Source organism: Camelus dromedarius, chromosome 31, assembly GCF_036321535.1.
Source record: "Camelus dromedarius isolate mCamDro1 chromosome 31, mCamDro1.pat, whole genome shotgun sequence".
Lineage (NCBI taxonomy): Eukaryota > Metazoa > Chordata > Mammalia > Artiodactyla > Camelidae > Camelus > Camelus dromedarius.
Genome location: NC_087466.1, coordinates 21,909,181 through 21,923,420, shown reverse-complemented (window position 1 = coordinate 21,923,420; position 14,240 = coordinate 21,909,181). Strand labels below are relative to the sequence as shown.

The window sequence follows — 14,240 nt, the reverse complement described above, 5'->3', positions numbered from 1 at the left end:
TGTTTCTTAGTATATTTTTGAAGTTGTGCAACCAAGACCACAATCTACTTTTAGAATATATTCAGCCCCCCAATGAAAATCTCATACCCATTGTCAGTCCCTCCTGAGTCCCCCCTGAGTCCCTCCTGAGTCCCCCCTGAGTCCCTCTGGTTCCCTGCAAACATAAATCGACTTTCTACCGCTAGCGATCTGCCTAACCTCGACATTTTGTGTAAACAGGATAATACAGGCTGCGGTCTTTTGTGACTGGCTTCTTTCACGTCCCGGGATGTTGTAAGGTCCTTCTATGCTGTTGCAGGGGTCAGTACCACACTTCTTTTTAGCACCAGATAACATTCCCCTGGAGGGACATCTGACATTTTGCTTATCCATTCATCGCTTGATGGACATTGGGGCTGTTTCCACTTTTTGGCGAGTCTGAAAAGGGCGTGGTGTGGGTGTGGTTGTCCCTTCTCATCTGTCTTGTTGTCTTTTTTTTTTTTTAACATTTTTTATTGATTTATAATCATTTTACAATGTTGTGTCAAATTCCAGTGTTCAGCACAATTTTTCAGTTATTCATGGACATATACACACTCATTGTCACATTTTTTTCTCTGTGAGTTATCATAACATTTTGTGTATATTTCCCTGTGCTATACAGTGTAGTCTATTCTACAATTTTGAAATCCCAGTCTATCCCTTCCCACCCTCCACCCTCCTGGTAACCACAAGTCTGTATTCTCTGTCTGTGAGTCTATTTCTGTCCTTTATTTACGCTTTGTTTTTGTTTGTTTGTTTGTTTTTGTTTTTGTTTTTTAGATTCCACATATGAGCGATCTCATATGGTATTTTTCTTTCTCTTTCTGGCTTCCTTCACTTAGAATGACATTCTCCAGGAGCATCCATGTTGCTGCAAATGGCATTATGTTGTCGGTTTTTATGGCTGAGTACTATTCCATTGTATAAATATACCACTTCTTCTTTATCCAGTCACCTGTTGATGGACATTTAGGCTGTTTCCATGTTTTGGCTATTGTAAATAGTGCTGCTATGAACATTGCGGTGCAGGTGTCATCCTGAAGTAGATCCTTCTGGATACAAGCCCAGGAGTGGGATTCCTGGGTCATATGGTAAGTCTATTCCTAGTCTTTTGAGGAATCTCCACACTGTTTTCCATAGTGGCTGCACCAAACTGCATTCCCACCAGCAGTGTAGGAGGGTTCCCCTTTCTCCACAGCCTCTCCAGCATGTGTCATTTGTGGATTTTTGAATGACGGCCATTCTGACTGGTGTGAGGTGATACCTCATTGTAGTTTTGATTTGCATTTCTCTGATAATTAGTGATATTGAGCATTTTTTCATGTGCTTTTTGATCATTTGTATGTCTTCCTTGGAGAATTGCTTGTTTAGGTCTTCTGCCCATTTTTGGATTGGGTTGTTTATTTTTTTCTTATTGAGTCGTATGAGCTGCTTATATATTCTGGAGATCAAGCCTTTGTCGGTTTCACTTGCAAAAATTTTCTCCCATTCCGTAGGTTTTCTTCTTGTTTTATTTCTGGTTTCCTTTGCTGTGCAGAAGCTTGTAAGTTTCCTTAGGTCCCATTTGTTTATTCTTGCTTTTATTTCTTCTAGGAGAAAATTTTTGAGATGTATGTCAGATAATGTTTTGCCTATGTTTTCCTCTAGGAGGTTTATTGTATCTTGTCTCATGTTTAAGTCTTTAATCCATTTTGAGTTGATTTTTGTATATGGTGTAAGGGAGTGTTCTAGCTTCATGGTTTTACATGCTGCTGTCCAGTTTTCCCAACACCATTTGCTGAAGAGACTGTCTTTATTCCAATGTATATTCTTGCCTCCTTTGTCAAAGATGAGTTGACCAAAAGTTTGTGGGTTCATTTCTGGGCTCTCTATTCTGTTCCATTGGTCTGTATGTCTGTTTTGGTACCAATACCATGCTGTCTTGATGACTGTAGCTCTACAGTATTGCCTGAAGTCTGGGAGAGTTATTCCTCCAGCCTCTTTCTTTTTCCTCAGTAATGCTTTGGCAATTCTAGGTCTTTGATGGTTCCATATGAATTTTATTATGATTTGTTCTAGTTCTGTGAAATATGTCCTGGGTAATTGGATAGGGATTGCATTAAATCTGTAGATTGCCTTGGGCAGTGTGACCATTTTAACAATATTGATTCTTCCAATCCAAGAGCATGGAATATCTTTCCATTTTTTAAAGTCTTCTTTAATTTCCTTCATCAATGGTTTATAGTTTTCTGTGTATAATTCTTTCACCTCCTTGGTTAGATTTATTCCCAGATATTTTATTACTTTGGGTGCTATTTTAAAGGGGATTGTTTCTTTACTTTCTTCTTCTGTTGATTTATCGTTAGTGTAAAGAAATGCAACTGATTTTTGAACGTCAATTTTCTTTAGACTACTTTTCTCCTCTGATGACTGAAATAACTACACTTACCCACCACAGGTAGGATTTCTTACCCGTAAGTTTTAGTCTTTAAAAGCTTCTAATTGACTGCCCACATTAAATTTCTACCAATTACAGTCAAGTGACTGAAAAGCGAATGAATTATTCTCAAAATCGCATCAGTAGGGTGCATTCCATTTTTTATTCCGTGGCACTTTTTCAATGTTGAAAGTAGGAGATACGGTCAGACATAATTGAAATCTTTGCCTGTCTGTGTCTCTAAATAATGAAAATCTTCTCAAGTGTCTTCACCTGGTAATATTTAATTAAAAATATTGTGATGATTCACTCGTTTGGTTTCGTGCCTTCTAATTCTCCTCAGAGACTACAACAAAAGGATGAATTTTCTATGAACACGCAGCCTCAAACTCAATAAAGTAGAACTGAGCCACATTACAAAAGGCTCTTCTTCACTGAAATGAGAGACGAGACCTTTCCAATGGTGCTGCCCCCACGAGCAAACCCAGGGTGTCCTTGACACAGGTCTCAGTGCCCCATCCCCGCCCAGCGCCCCCACCTGCTGAAATGCCGCAGGAAGGGGGGCCCGGAGGGGTGGCTGGAATGAGGATGGATTTGCTTTCCCCGGGTCAGCAGGGTGCGGACTGACCCAACGCGCCATCTTGAGATGCAAATTTGGACAGAAAATCAGGCGGACCCCGAAGTCACTTTACCTTCTCAGCGCTGTGATCCAGGAGGGAAAATCCAGGACGCTCTGTGCGACAGGTGTCCTCTCCTAAGCACCCAGGACCAAGGGGCTTCGTGCAACTTTATGGAAGGAGATCTGGCCAAGCAACCTGGTGAGAAAATACAGTTTAAGAAAATCAACATAGCGACCATAAGGGGTTGGAGAAAAACAGTGCCCCGCCCCTCACATCGCCTTCTCATCAGTCCTTACTGAATACTTGCGCCTGTTCCCCATCAGCAGCAGGTGTTTGGAGAGGTCAGTTGGTGGTAAATGTGGTCTGTGCTGAGATCACAATGACTGAATACTGTGGGGTCTGGTCATGTGTCCTGCAGGTTTGTGGGGAATCGAGTGAAAACAGAGGAGGTGCTCTGTGTGCCCTCAGGATGTGGCCGCTGGCCTTTGGGCGACATAGTGGCCTACTTAGAGGGGACCTGTCAGGATGTCCGCTTGAACCCAGCCTTATTCCCTGGAGACTCAGGCCAGCGAGTCCCTGTGCAGACTTTCCAAGTCCGCTGCTTCAGAGATGCTTCTGCGCTGTGTCCCTTCCCCAGCTCTTAACTCCTGAATTCTTTTCCGTGGCTCTGAGAAAGTCAACCGCTGCCCCTCAGTTGTTATCTTCTAGAGTGCAAGCGGGTTTTTTTTTTGCTGCAGCCCAATTAATTTAGCTGGCGGCTTTTATATTTTAATTAAAGTGGCAGTTTTCATAAATATTCATCAAACACAAATAAGTTTCCAGGGTCAGCAGGCCATGTGCCAGGAAAGAAAGACAGAGATATTTTCCCTTCCCTGGAGCGGGGCTCACACTCATGAATACATAAGCAGCTGTCCAAACTTAGAAGTCTAGCGCTCGTGCGTTTGTTTTATAAGAACTTGTTGAGGGCCAGTAGGTGTGAGATGTGTGGATGGACCTGGATTGAACAAGACATCTACGTCTGCCTACATAACTGTCTGCACATCTGCCCTCCTACCTGTGGTCCAGCTGCGCCTACAGTTACATCCATAACTCCCTCTCAGCATGTGTGTATCCGAGACACGTAAATACACAAATACACACGTATACACGTTCATGGACATACGTGTATATGCATAGATGTGGAACATGTACGTGTGTATATAAAGTCGTGGACTGAAAAAAAACGCACACCCTAAAGGCTGAGAATTACGTTTTATTCAGTGGTCTTGCAGAGAACTTGAGCTTGAGAGGCAGCCTCTCAGATGGCTCTGAGGGACGGCTCTGAAGAGGTAAGGGAGGAGCCAGGAGATGTAGGACATTTTGAAAAACATAAACAAAAACAAAACAAAACCCCCAAGTAGTCAGATTATTTAAGATTACTGTTTATTAAAGAAGAAAGACATCTCAAGTTAACGTCAATGAATTTAGGGCTTCCTATGTATGGGAAGATGCAAGACTCTGGACTTGTTCAAATCATTCCTTTGATCTGCACCTTAACTATCTACGGCCAGTATTCTGTTTCCTCCATCCTGAATCCCCTCGGGGTGCTTAGTCGGAGAAGGGGGAGAGGGCTGCAGTGGCCACAGCATCCTTTGTTTCCTGATACAGCTGAGATGTTCTTCATCCATGGAATGCACAGTTAGAGGAGAGGAAACAGCTCTATAAACACACAGGACGAAGTGTTAGCCGTGGCAGAATGACAGCCATTCTTCTGCATGTTCATCCATTCTGTTAGTCAGGATAAGCGAGGTTTTGCTGTACAACAAATCGCCCCGCACCCACATTTTAATGACTTACAGCAAGCGCAGCATTATAACTCACATGGGACACAGAGAGGAACTTTCATAAACAGGTTTTGCAGGTTCCCTCCCATCTACACACTGAGTTCATACTGTAATTATCTATTAAGATATCTCCCTGTTTAGAGTAGGTCCCTGTCTGCACTCTTTTAGGCAGCTAGGGGGAAGGTCAAAGGTCTTCCTGAGTCTTTTGGGTTTTGATAGTTTTCAGCTCAAAATAATCCACAAGCCAAAGAGACATTTTGGGGGTGGCAAATTTTGCTCCCCTGCAGAAAGAAAGAAGGAGAGAGAGACATTGGGAGAACCTCCTCTCCAGTCCCCTCCCCACTGGCCCTGCCCCAGAATCTCTGAAGCATCAGAGAGAAGAGAAGTGTTAGTAAAATCGGACAGTCTCCACGAACAGACCATTCCCACCCCCAGCACGGAACAAAGGAGGGTATCAAGGCGTCACTTTGTTTAAGTCCTGGCCTTTCTAAAGTGGCTGCTTGAAAGCAATTCTCATCTTCCTTCCTGTGACCGGGTTGAAAAACCCAAGCAGAATACGTTTGGAGCAGCTCATTAGAAGGGACCGTGAGTTTTGTGCAAGTCAGCTGACCCACTGCCACTAATCAAGGGAGGCTGAGACTTTCGATCTGGATGGAAACCGAAAGGATGAAGACACCCCAGCATTAGTTCAGAGAGAACCCTGGGTTTAATTGATGTCACCAGTTTGAAACATGCAGCGATGTGTATTAAGGAAAGAGGAGTTTTGCTCAGCGTGGGTAAGATTTTTTTCTCCCAATGGATACTAACAACATTGCTCACTGATGAATTCCAGCCATTTAATTTGTTCCTTTAAGTAACACGCACACACATACTGTTGGCTTCCCTATTCCGAAGCACTGTGTGATCCCTTTAGACATGCCGGGAAGGAAAGGGCCTTAGTCTGTCGAAGTTAGTGAAGCTTAGTGACTAAGCGACTGATTGAGGGCAACGGAGCAAAGGACTCCGCGTGACTGAACCATTCTGCAACTGAGCAGGACCTTCTGGGGCCTTCCGGGGACCTGGGGTGGGGTCTGTTCCTCGGAAAGGCCCCACAGGGTCCTGCTCAGTGTCAACATTTGGTGATCAGAAGTCTTAGAAACAGAACAGAGGATTCTGTGAGTAGACAGAACACAGGAAGAGCATTTTCCTTAAAACATTGATCCGTATATACATTCCTTTTCGTATTCTTTTCCATTATAGGATACTCCGAGGTATTGAATCTAGCTCCCTGTGCTGTAGAGTAGGGCTTGCTGTTTATCTGTTTTACATACAGCAGTGTATTATCTGCTAACCCCAATATGTATTTATGTATAACTGAACCGCTATGTGTGCACCACAAATGAGCACAACATCGTGAACCGACTCTACTTCAATCAATCAATCACGCAACCAATATATATCAATCTCCCTGTCTCTCTACATATATATATATATACACACACACACATATATAAAATGCTAAAAAAAAACACCCACAGCAGCTCCCTGGTGCCAGGCTGCGAAGGAGGCTGAGCCTCCCACCTGTTTCCTCCTCCTCCGAGATGAAGGAAACCCCCAGTTGCTCGTCCTCGGGGCCTTTTAATTAATTGACCATCTTGACCTTTTATTTGTCAACCCCACATAATTAGCTTCATTTGGCTTCCTAGCTGCCCGATGGAACGTGCGAGAGAATTAACTCATTAAACTAATAAATCCATTATTACGGTTTGTTTACTTCCCTCGAGGCTTTGAGGAGCACTTGCTGGTTTTCAAATAATTAGTTACATGGCGAATTATAGAAAAGACCCTGGTTGGGGGGGTGGGGAACGTAGACTGTGCATCACACCGGGGTCACTTCCGCAGAGTCCCAGACTTCAGGGGCTTGCTGGTTCTGCACCTGTAAGAGTTTTCTCAGGACACGAGGGCCAGGGACAAAGGTCGCACGTGGATCTCAGGTGTAAAATGACGAGTCACAGAAATTAGACCAGGTGTCGTTCTCCAAGCTCCTCGATGCCTTTGTCTCCACGGTCCACCAGATGTTTGATTTTGAAAAAGTTAATTAATGTGTCCCGGCCTCTGAATCGTCCTCTTTGAAATGCAGACGAAATGGAGCATCCAGGGGTGGGCGGATGGTTGAGTCCAATCACCGGTGTCTGGTCCATCTTTGAAACTCAATCTGGGGTCACCTGCAGGATTCTCAGGTGCAGAAAAGGTGTCAGAAAATTAACACGTCACTGAAGCAGCAGCAGCTTTTCAGGGATGGAGAGATGCTACTGGATAGAAGGTTAATATTGTTTTCATTACAGGAGGGTATGTATCTATTCCTGAAAAGGTGTCACTAAATTACTATGAAAACAGGGGGCAGTTTAGAGTCAAAGGAATATATTCTATTCTTGGTTCTCTCCGTTCACAGCCACAGGCTTGCACACTCGAATCCCCGTCATGCTGGCGTGCGAAGACGCGAGTAATTGTGTCTAGAAAACTTTGATTATTGTAGAGACACTGAACCACTGAATTTGGCTGGTAAGTTCTCACCTGCAATAACTTTTGAGAGGACCATTTGTATAAAACTGAGAATTTGGAGCCTTATTACAGGTGTTAGAAACATTTGTTTGTTTGTTTTTTCAGAAAAAAGAACAAAGTAGTGTGCAGTGATAAATGCCGGGATTTGGTCCTTGAATGTCTGGCTCTTTTACAGCTCAGTTCGGGATAAAGGCTGGTGATGCTAATTTCTAACATAAAATTCCATCTGAGCTTAGACAGGCGATAGTGTTTGCTTCACTTAGGATGCTCCTTTATTACTAGACTATAATTGTAACAAACGGGGTACTTAGGCTGCCTTTATGGAAGCAACAATCATAGCAATAATAAAAAAAACGCAGTCATACCGCCTTCACTTAACCCCTGCCTTGGAGTATGTTTTACAGGAAGGTGTTGGGAGCCTTGGGGCTGAAGGCAATCAACGAGGTTCCTACGAAATGACCCAGGAGACATAAAGAAAGGCGGCCATGAAAGGAAGGATTTGGTTCCACGTGGAGGTTCTTTTTTATTTTGTTGACAGTCACATTTTACCTCCTGCTAACAAATAATCAGCTCTCCCATTTCTCCCAGAGCTCGAGGTGCCAGTAACCCAGCAGTGGGTGGGTGGGGCTTATTTCAGATACTCAAGAAAAGAAGGAGCATAAAAGCACATCAGTAAAATTAAAAAGAATAAAAGCATAAAAATTAATTTAAAAACAAAAAATCAAGAAATAAACCACATTAAGTCAATGATACTTCAGTTTTATTTTTGTTGGTTTTATGGGTTTTTTTGTTTGTTTGTTTCTTTTCAAGGTCATGGATGCTATTTCAGGATCCCACTTGGATGGTGGGTTTGGATCTTAGTTTACAAATTCAGGTTTGGGAGAATTTCCCCCCAAATCATCATTTTTGTTCTACGTTTCACCTTCATTCCTCTCCTGAGCCCCGAGTCATCCAGGACGGCAGGAAATCCACCCCAGCCCGCCCAGGGTCGCCTTCATTCCTTCTCTGAGTCTGTGTCTAAGGATCGGAGAGCTGGCTGAGACACCTGGCCCTCGAGTCGTCTGAGACAGCAGACGCTCTTTCTGCCAGAGCTAGGATGTAAGTCCTGCCCTGACTCCAAAACTCACGCCACTGTCTGTCCCCCATCTCTGCACACACGGGGAGTCTGATTTGATCCAAGCAGAAGCAGCAGCCAGTGCAAACTGGTTCTGTTGCCTTTCCCCAACATCCACGCACTGAAAGTCTCCTGTCCTCCTGAGCTTCTGTGTGGAAAGTGTGAGTTTCAGTAGAGATATGGAGAGAAAAACCCAAAGGAGATCTCCAGAAATTATATATATATGATATAAATACATGATATATATGATATAATATATGATATAATACATATGATATTATATTATATATGATATATGATACCTGATATAATATATATGATATATGCTATGATATATGATATAATATATGATATTATATAATATATGATATTACATCATATATACAATCTCAAAAAGATCACTTAAAGATAACACTGATGTTTTTATCTTGGTGGAGGGATTCTGTACAATAATGACTTTACTCTGTAATTGTGGGCTGTCTTCCCAATTTTCTCTAATGAACGTTTGTATGAAAATAGGCATTTACGTAATGGGAAATGCATCGCCATTGTCACACTTAACAAGTGTCCTAATATTTGGCAGCTGTTACACATCTTACCCCAGGCTGCACAAGAGCAGAGCAGTTGACGCCTGCAGAATTCTCTAGAGGTGAAATAGCAAACTGGTCTCGGCTGCCACGCACACTCCCCTGTAGGTGGTGTTTGTTTTCACGTGATGAGAGGGATTCAGAGAGCAGAGCCGGGTCAGAGAGTCATGATCGACTAGTGATGTCTGCTATGAATATAAGTCGGGTAAACGTGGTTTGCCTCTATGTATGTACTGCCCCCAATTTACAACATCGTGGTAAGATAATAGTGATTAAACGTCTGTACTGATGTTGTCAAAGTAAACCTAAATCATTTTTGTTTCACAGAAAAACTCCAGATTAACAGAATCCACGCAAAGCCAGTAATGAGACTTTCCTACCATAAATCCTCCCCACCCCGAGTCTAACACGGGTACCACCAGACACCAGAGCTGGTGCCACCCAGAGACTGCCGGGTGCGTTAGAAGTGAATAACGCATCTCTTGTTATCTCTGTATAAATAACACTAAAGGCAATATTAAAAATACAACCGCATATGTATTTATATATGCAAATCATGTTTCCCAAAAAAATAAATTGGGAAATTAAACTCATCGGCTCAACCTTAAGCTAAAAATTGCATGATTAATCCTTATTTTGTTTTCCTTTAAGCAAAGTGCAGACTCAAAAATTTGACTCTGGTAGGGTTCTAAGTGAATTGCTTAAGGAAAGCAATACTTTTAATTTTGTCACTTTCGCATGGCAGAGAAGCAATTTGGTTACCTAATTACATGTGATTTCACATAGACTAATTTATTTCCTCCTATTTAAATGATGCTATATTATCCTTCGAAATTGCCTTTTTTACAGCATTATTGATTTGTAATTCACATATAATAAACTCTATATATCGACAGCATGCAGTTTGAAAAACTTTGACATGTTTGTATCCATTAAACACTACCACAGGGGCTTCCGGGAGAAGATGGCGGAGTAGAAGGACGCTCGCAGGTCACCCTCTCCCACAAATACACCAAGACCCACATCTACAGACCCACTCAGCCAACCAGAGCACCTGTGGAACTCCGACAGAACATCGCCCTCTTCAAAAGATAAAGACGCCAAAAATCTGGTAGGAGAAAAAGAAAAAAGAAAGCACAAAAGGCAAAGCAGCGCGGGACGGGTCCCGCGGGGAGGGAGCGGCAAAGGAGGACTGGCGCTCGCTCGCTGGGTCTCCCCTCTCCAACTGAGAGGCCAGCGGGACGGAGGGGGAGCCTCCGAGGCTCGGATCTGTACAGAGCAGCCCTTGACTAACAGAACTAAGTTAAACGGGCACAGAGGGTCCCCCCAACACCCAGCCTGAGACGCGGGCTGGCAGCGGCGGGCAGGGCCAGGCTGCCCAAGCCGCGCGGAGGACGGGGGCGGCTGCACGGAGGCAGCCCCGGGGGAACGCAAGGGGCTGCGCGCCGTGGCTGTGGGTGCACAGGGCAGAACAACCTGGGCCCTCCATAAAACAGCAAGGTTGATGTGCTCTCGGGGGAAGGGTGCGCACCCCCATCTCTGAAAACCCGCGGAAAGTTTTCGGGGGAAGAGAGGCGGGGCTCAGGCACAGCCGCCATATCCTCCGCGCTGAGCACCCAGGCGGGGGCGGGGGCGAAACCTGCATCCGCACCAAAGGGCTTAGCAGCCTCAAAGGCCAGACTGAGACTGGCCTGCAGCCCGGGGCAGATAGGATCCTTCCATCCTGGTCCCTCAGAGAACTTGCTCCACAAAGACAAACAAGGAGCTGGGTTCTGGCTCGGAGCAGGGACAGGGCTGTCCCTCGGTCTTCCCCGAGCCCACCCGCGGAGCGCCGACCAGGGCGGAGCGCCGACCAGGGCGGAGCGCCGACCAGGGCGGAGCGCCGACCAGGGCGGAGCGCCGACCAGGGCGGAGCGCCGACCAGGGCGGAGCGCCGACCAGGGCGGAGCGCCGACCAGGGCGGAGCGCCGACCAGGGCGGAGCGCCGACCAGGGCGGAGCGCCGACCAGGGCGGAGCGCGCAGCCGCACAGAGAGCGGAACTACCGGCGGCGCAGGTAGAGCGAGAGCGGCCCCCCGCCTTTCGGGCAGGAACACAGCCCCTGACCAGGTGCTGGGAGGGGGCACGACCCGCCCTCCTACCCGGCCAGTCTGCAACATGTGACTGCGGCATCCGGAGGGGCAGCGACCCGCCCGCCCACAGCAGAGAGCTGCACCTGACCCAGTGTTAGGAGGAGGCGCGATCGGCTTGCCGACAGGTGCTGGGAGCAGCACAGAAGTGGGCGCCAACGGAGGGCCTCTGAAAACAGCAAGCTGAGCTTCCAAAACAGGACGAAGACAGAAAGACTTCACAGTAAAAGCACACAGACTCCAGGAGAACACCGACAAACCACCCCCCCTTTTTTTTTAAATCTGTTTTTACCTGTTCTATTTTCTATTACTCTCTTAATCTTTACTTCTTAATTCATTTCTATTTCTCTTGGGTTTTGATGTCCTGCTATTGATTAGACACAGGTTTCAAATACATCTATTCATCTTACCACCCCCCCTTTTTGTAAAGGTTTTAAAAGGACGTCTCAACCCGATTAATACTCTGCTTCAACTCACTCTTCTATTATTCATTATACACTGTTTTCAAACCCTCTTTCTCCCTTCTTTTAAAATTCTTTCTCTCACTTTTTTTTTCTTTTTTTCCTAAGTTCTATTCCTAAATAGGCATCAGATAGATAAAATCCTTAAGGACTAAAATAAACAACTGATACTCCATAAACCACAGTGCCAAAGAGGTATGAGCAAGATGAAGAAGCAGAAAAACCTTTCCCAATTAAAAGAACAAGAGAAATCCCCTGAAAGAAAGATCAACGAAATAGACATCGATAGCCTACTAGATCAAGATTTCAAAAAAGGAGTGATCGAATTGCTGAAGGAATTAAAAGAAATAGTGTTTAGAGATATAAAATATGTCAAAAATGAAATTGAAGCTATAAAGAAGAGCCAAGTAGAATGGGTAAACTCATTGACAGAGATGAGGAATGATCTAATAGCTGTGCAAAGCCGACTAGATAATGCAGAGGAACGAATTAGTGATCTAGAAGACAGGGCAATAGAAAGCACCCATTCAGAAGAACTACAAGAGAAGCAAATAAAAAATAATGAAAATAGCATAAGGGACCTATGGGATAATATAAAGCATCCCAATCTTCGCATAATAGGGGTCCCAGAAGGAGAAGAAAGATCAAAGGGGATTGAAAAGGTTTTTGAAGAAATCATGACTGAAAACTTCCCAAACTTAAAGAAGGAATCAGATATCCAAGTACAGGAAGCTCAGAGGGTCCCAAACAGGAAGAACCCAAATAGACCCACACCAAGACATATCATAATCAAGATGGCCAGAGTCAAGGATAAAGAAATGATTCTAAAGGTAGCAAGAGAAAAGCAAAGAGTAAGTTACAAGGGAATCCCCATAAGGCTCTCAGCTGATTTCTCTACACAAACACTACAGGCCAGAAGGGAGTGGCAAGATATATTCAAAGCCCTGAATGAAAAAAAGATGCAGCCTAGGATCCTTTATCCAGCAAGGCTATCCTTGAGGATAGAAGGAGAAATAAAGAGTTTCACAGACAAAAAAAAGCTGCAGGAGTTTAGCAACACTAAACCCATGCTAAAAGAAATATTGAAAGGGCTATTCTAAATAGAAAAGCAGCAGGATGCTATAGAAATGAGAAACACACAACTGGAAAGGTGATAACTCATGAATTACAAATAAAGTAAACATGAAATTATAAAAGAAGACATACAAATCACTGAGAGTGGGAGAGGGAGGCAGGGAAATATAGAATATTTTTTTCTTTCTTTTTAAAATTTTTTTTAACAGTAGGATGGGTTTGAGATCATGTTACTATCAGTTTAATAAAAACAGTTATAGTAATGGGTTGATAGATTTACAAAAAAGGGTAACCACAAGCCAAAAATTTACAAAGGAGTCACAAAAATTAAATAAAATCCATGATAATACAAAGGAAAATTACCAAACCACAAAAGGAAGAAGAAAGGAACAAAGAGGATATACCAATTCAACTGCAAAGATAAGTTCAAAATGGCAATAAACACACATCTATCATTAATTACTGTAAATGTTAATGGACTAAATGCTCCAGTCAAAAGACACAGAGTGGCAGACTGGATAATAAAGCAAGAACCTTCAATATGCTGCATACAAGAGACCCACTTTAGGGACAAGGACACATATAGATTGAGAGTGAAAGGATGGAAAAGGATATTCCATGCAAATGGAAAAGCCAAAAAAGCAGGTGTTGCAGTACTGATTTCAGACAAAATAGACTTTAAAACAAAGGCCATAAAGAAAAATAAAGAAGGACATTTTATAATGATTAAAGGAGTGATACATGATGAGGATATTACACTCGTTAATATATATGCACCCAATATAGGAGCACCTAAGTACATACAAGAATTACTAACAAAGATAAAGGGGGATATTGATGGGAATACAATCATAGTTGGAGATTTTAACACTGCATTAACGTCACTAGACAGATCTTCCAGACAGAAAATAAACAAGGCAACAGAGAAATTAAATACTACAATAGAAAAACTAGATTTGGTGGATATTTTCAGAGCATTACACCCCCCAAAAATAGGATATACATTCTTTTCAAGTGCACATGGAACATTTTCCAGGATCGATCATGTACTTGGGCACAAAAGAAACCTCAACAATTTTAAGAAGATAGAAATTATCTCAAGCATCTTTACTGACCACAATGCCATGAAACTGGGAATCAACAACAGAGAAACAAAGGAGAAAAAAAGGAAAGCATGGAGATTAAACAATATGTTATTGAAAAAACAATGGATCAATGAGGAAATCAAAGCTGAAATTAAAAAATACCTTGATACAAATGATAATGAAAGCACAACCACTCAAAACCTATGGGACACAGCAAAGGCAGTGCTAAGAGGGAAGTTTATAGCGATACAGGCCTTCCTCAAAAAAGAAGAACAATCTCAAATAAACAATTTAACCTGAATGAATTAGAAAAAGAAGAACAAAAAGCCCCAAAAAGCAGCAGAAGGAAGGAAATAATAAAGATCAGAGA

General features: G+C 43.3%; 1 long non-coding RNA gene across 1 annotated transcript in view; it reads right to left on the bottom strand.

Annotated features, from left to right (window-relative positions):
• LOC135319756 (uncharacterized) overlaps positions 1 to 14,240 on the bottom strand; it is a 129,253-nt gene that overhangs the window by 19,562 nt on the left and 95,451 nt on the right. The window contains exon 6 of the long non-coding RNA XR_010378612.1: positions 3,130 to 3,252. This is a non-coding gene — a long non-coding RNA (uncharacterized LOC135319756). The remainder of the gene's footprint in view (positions 1 to 3,129; positions 3,253 to 14,240) is intronic.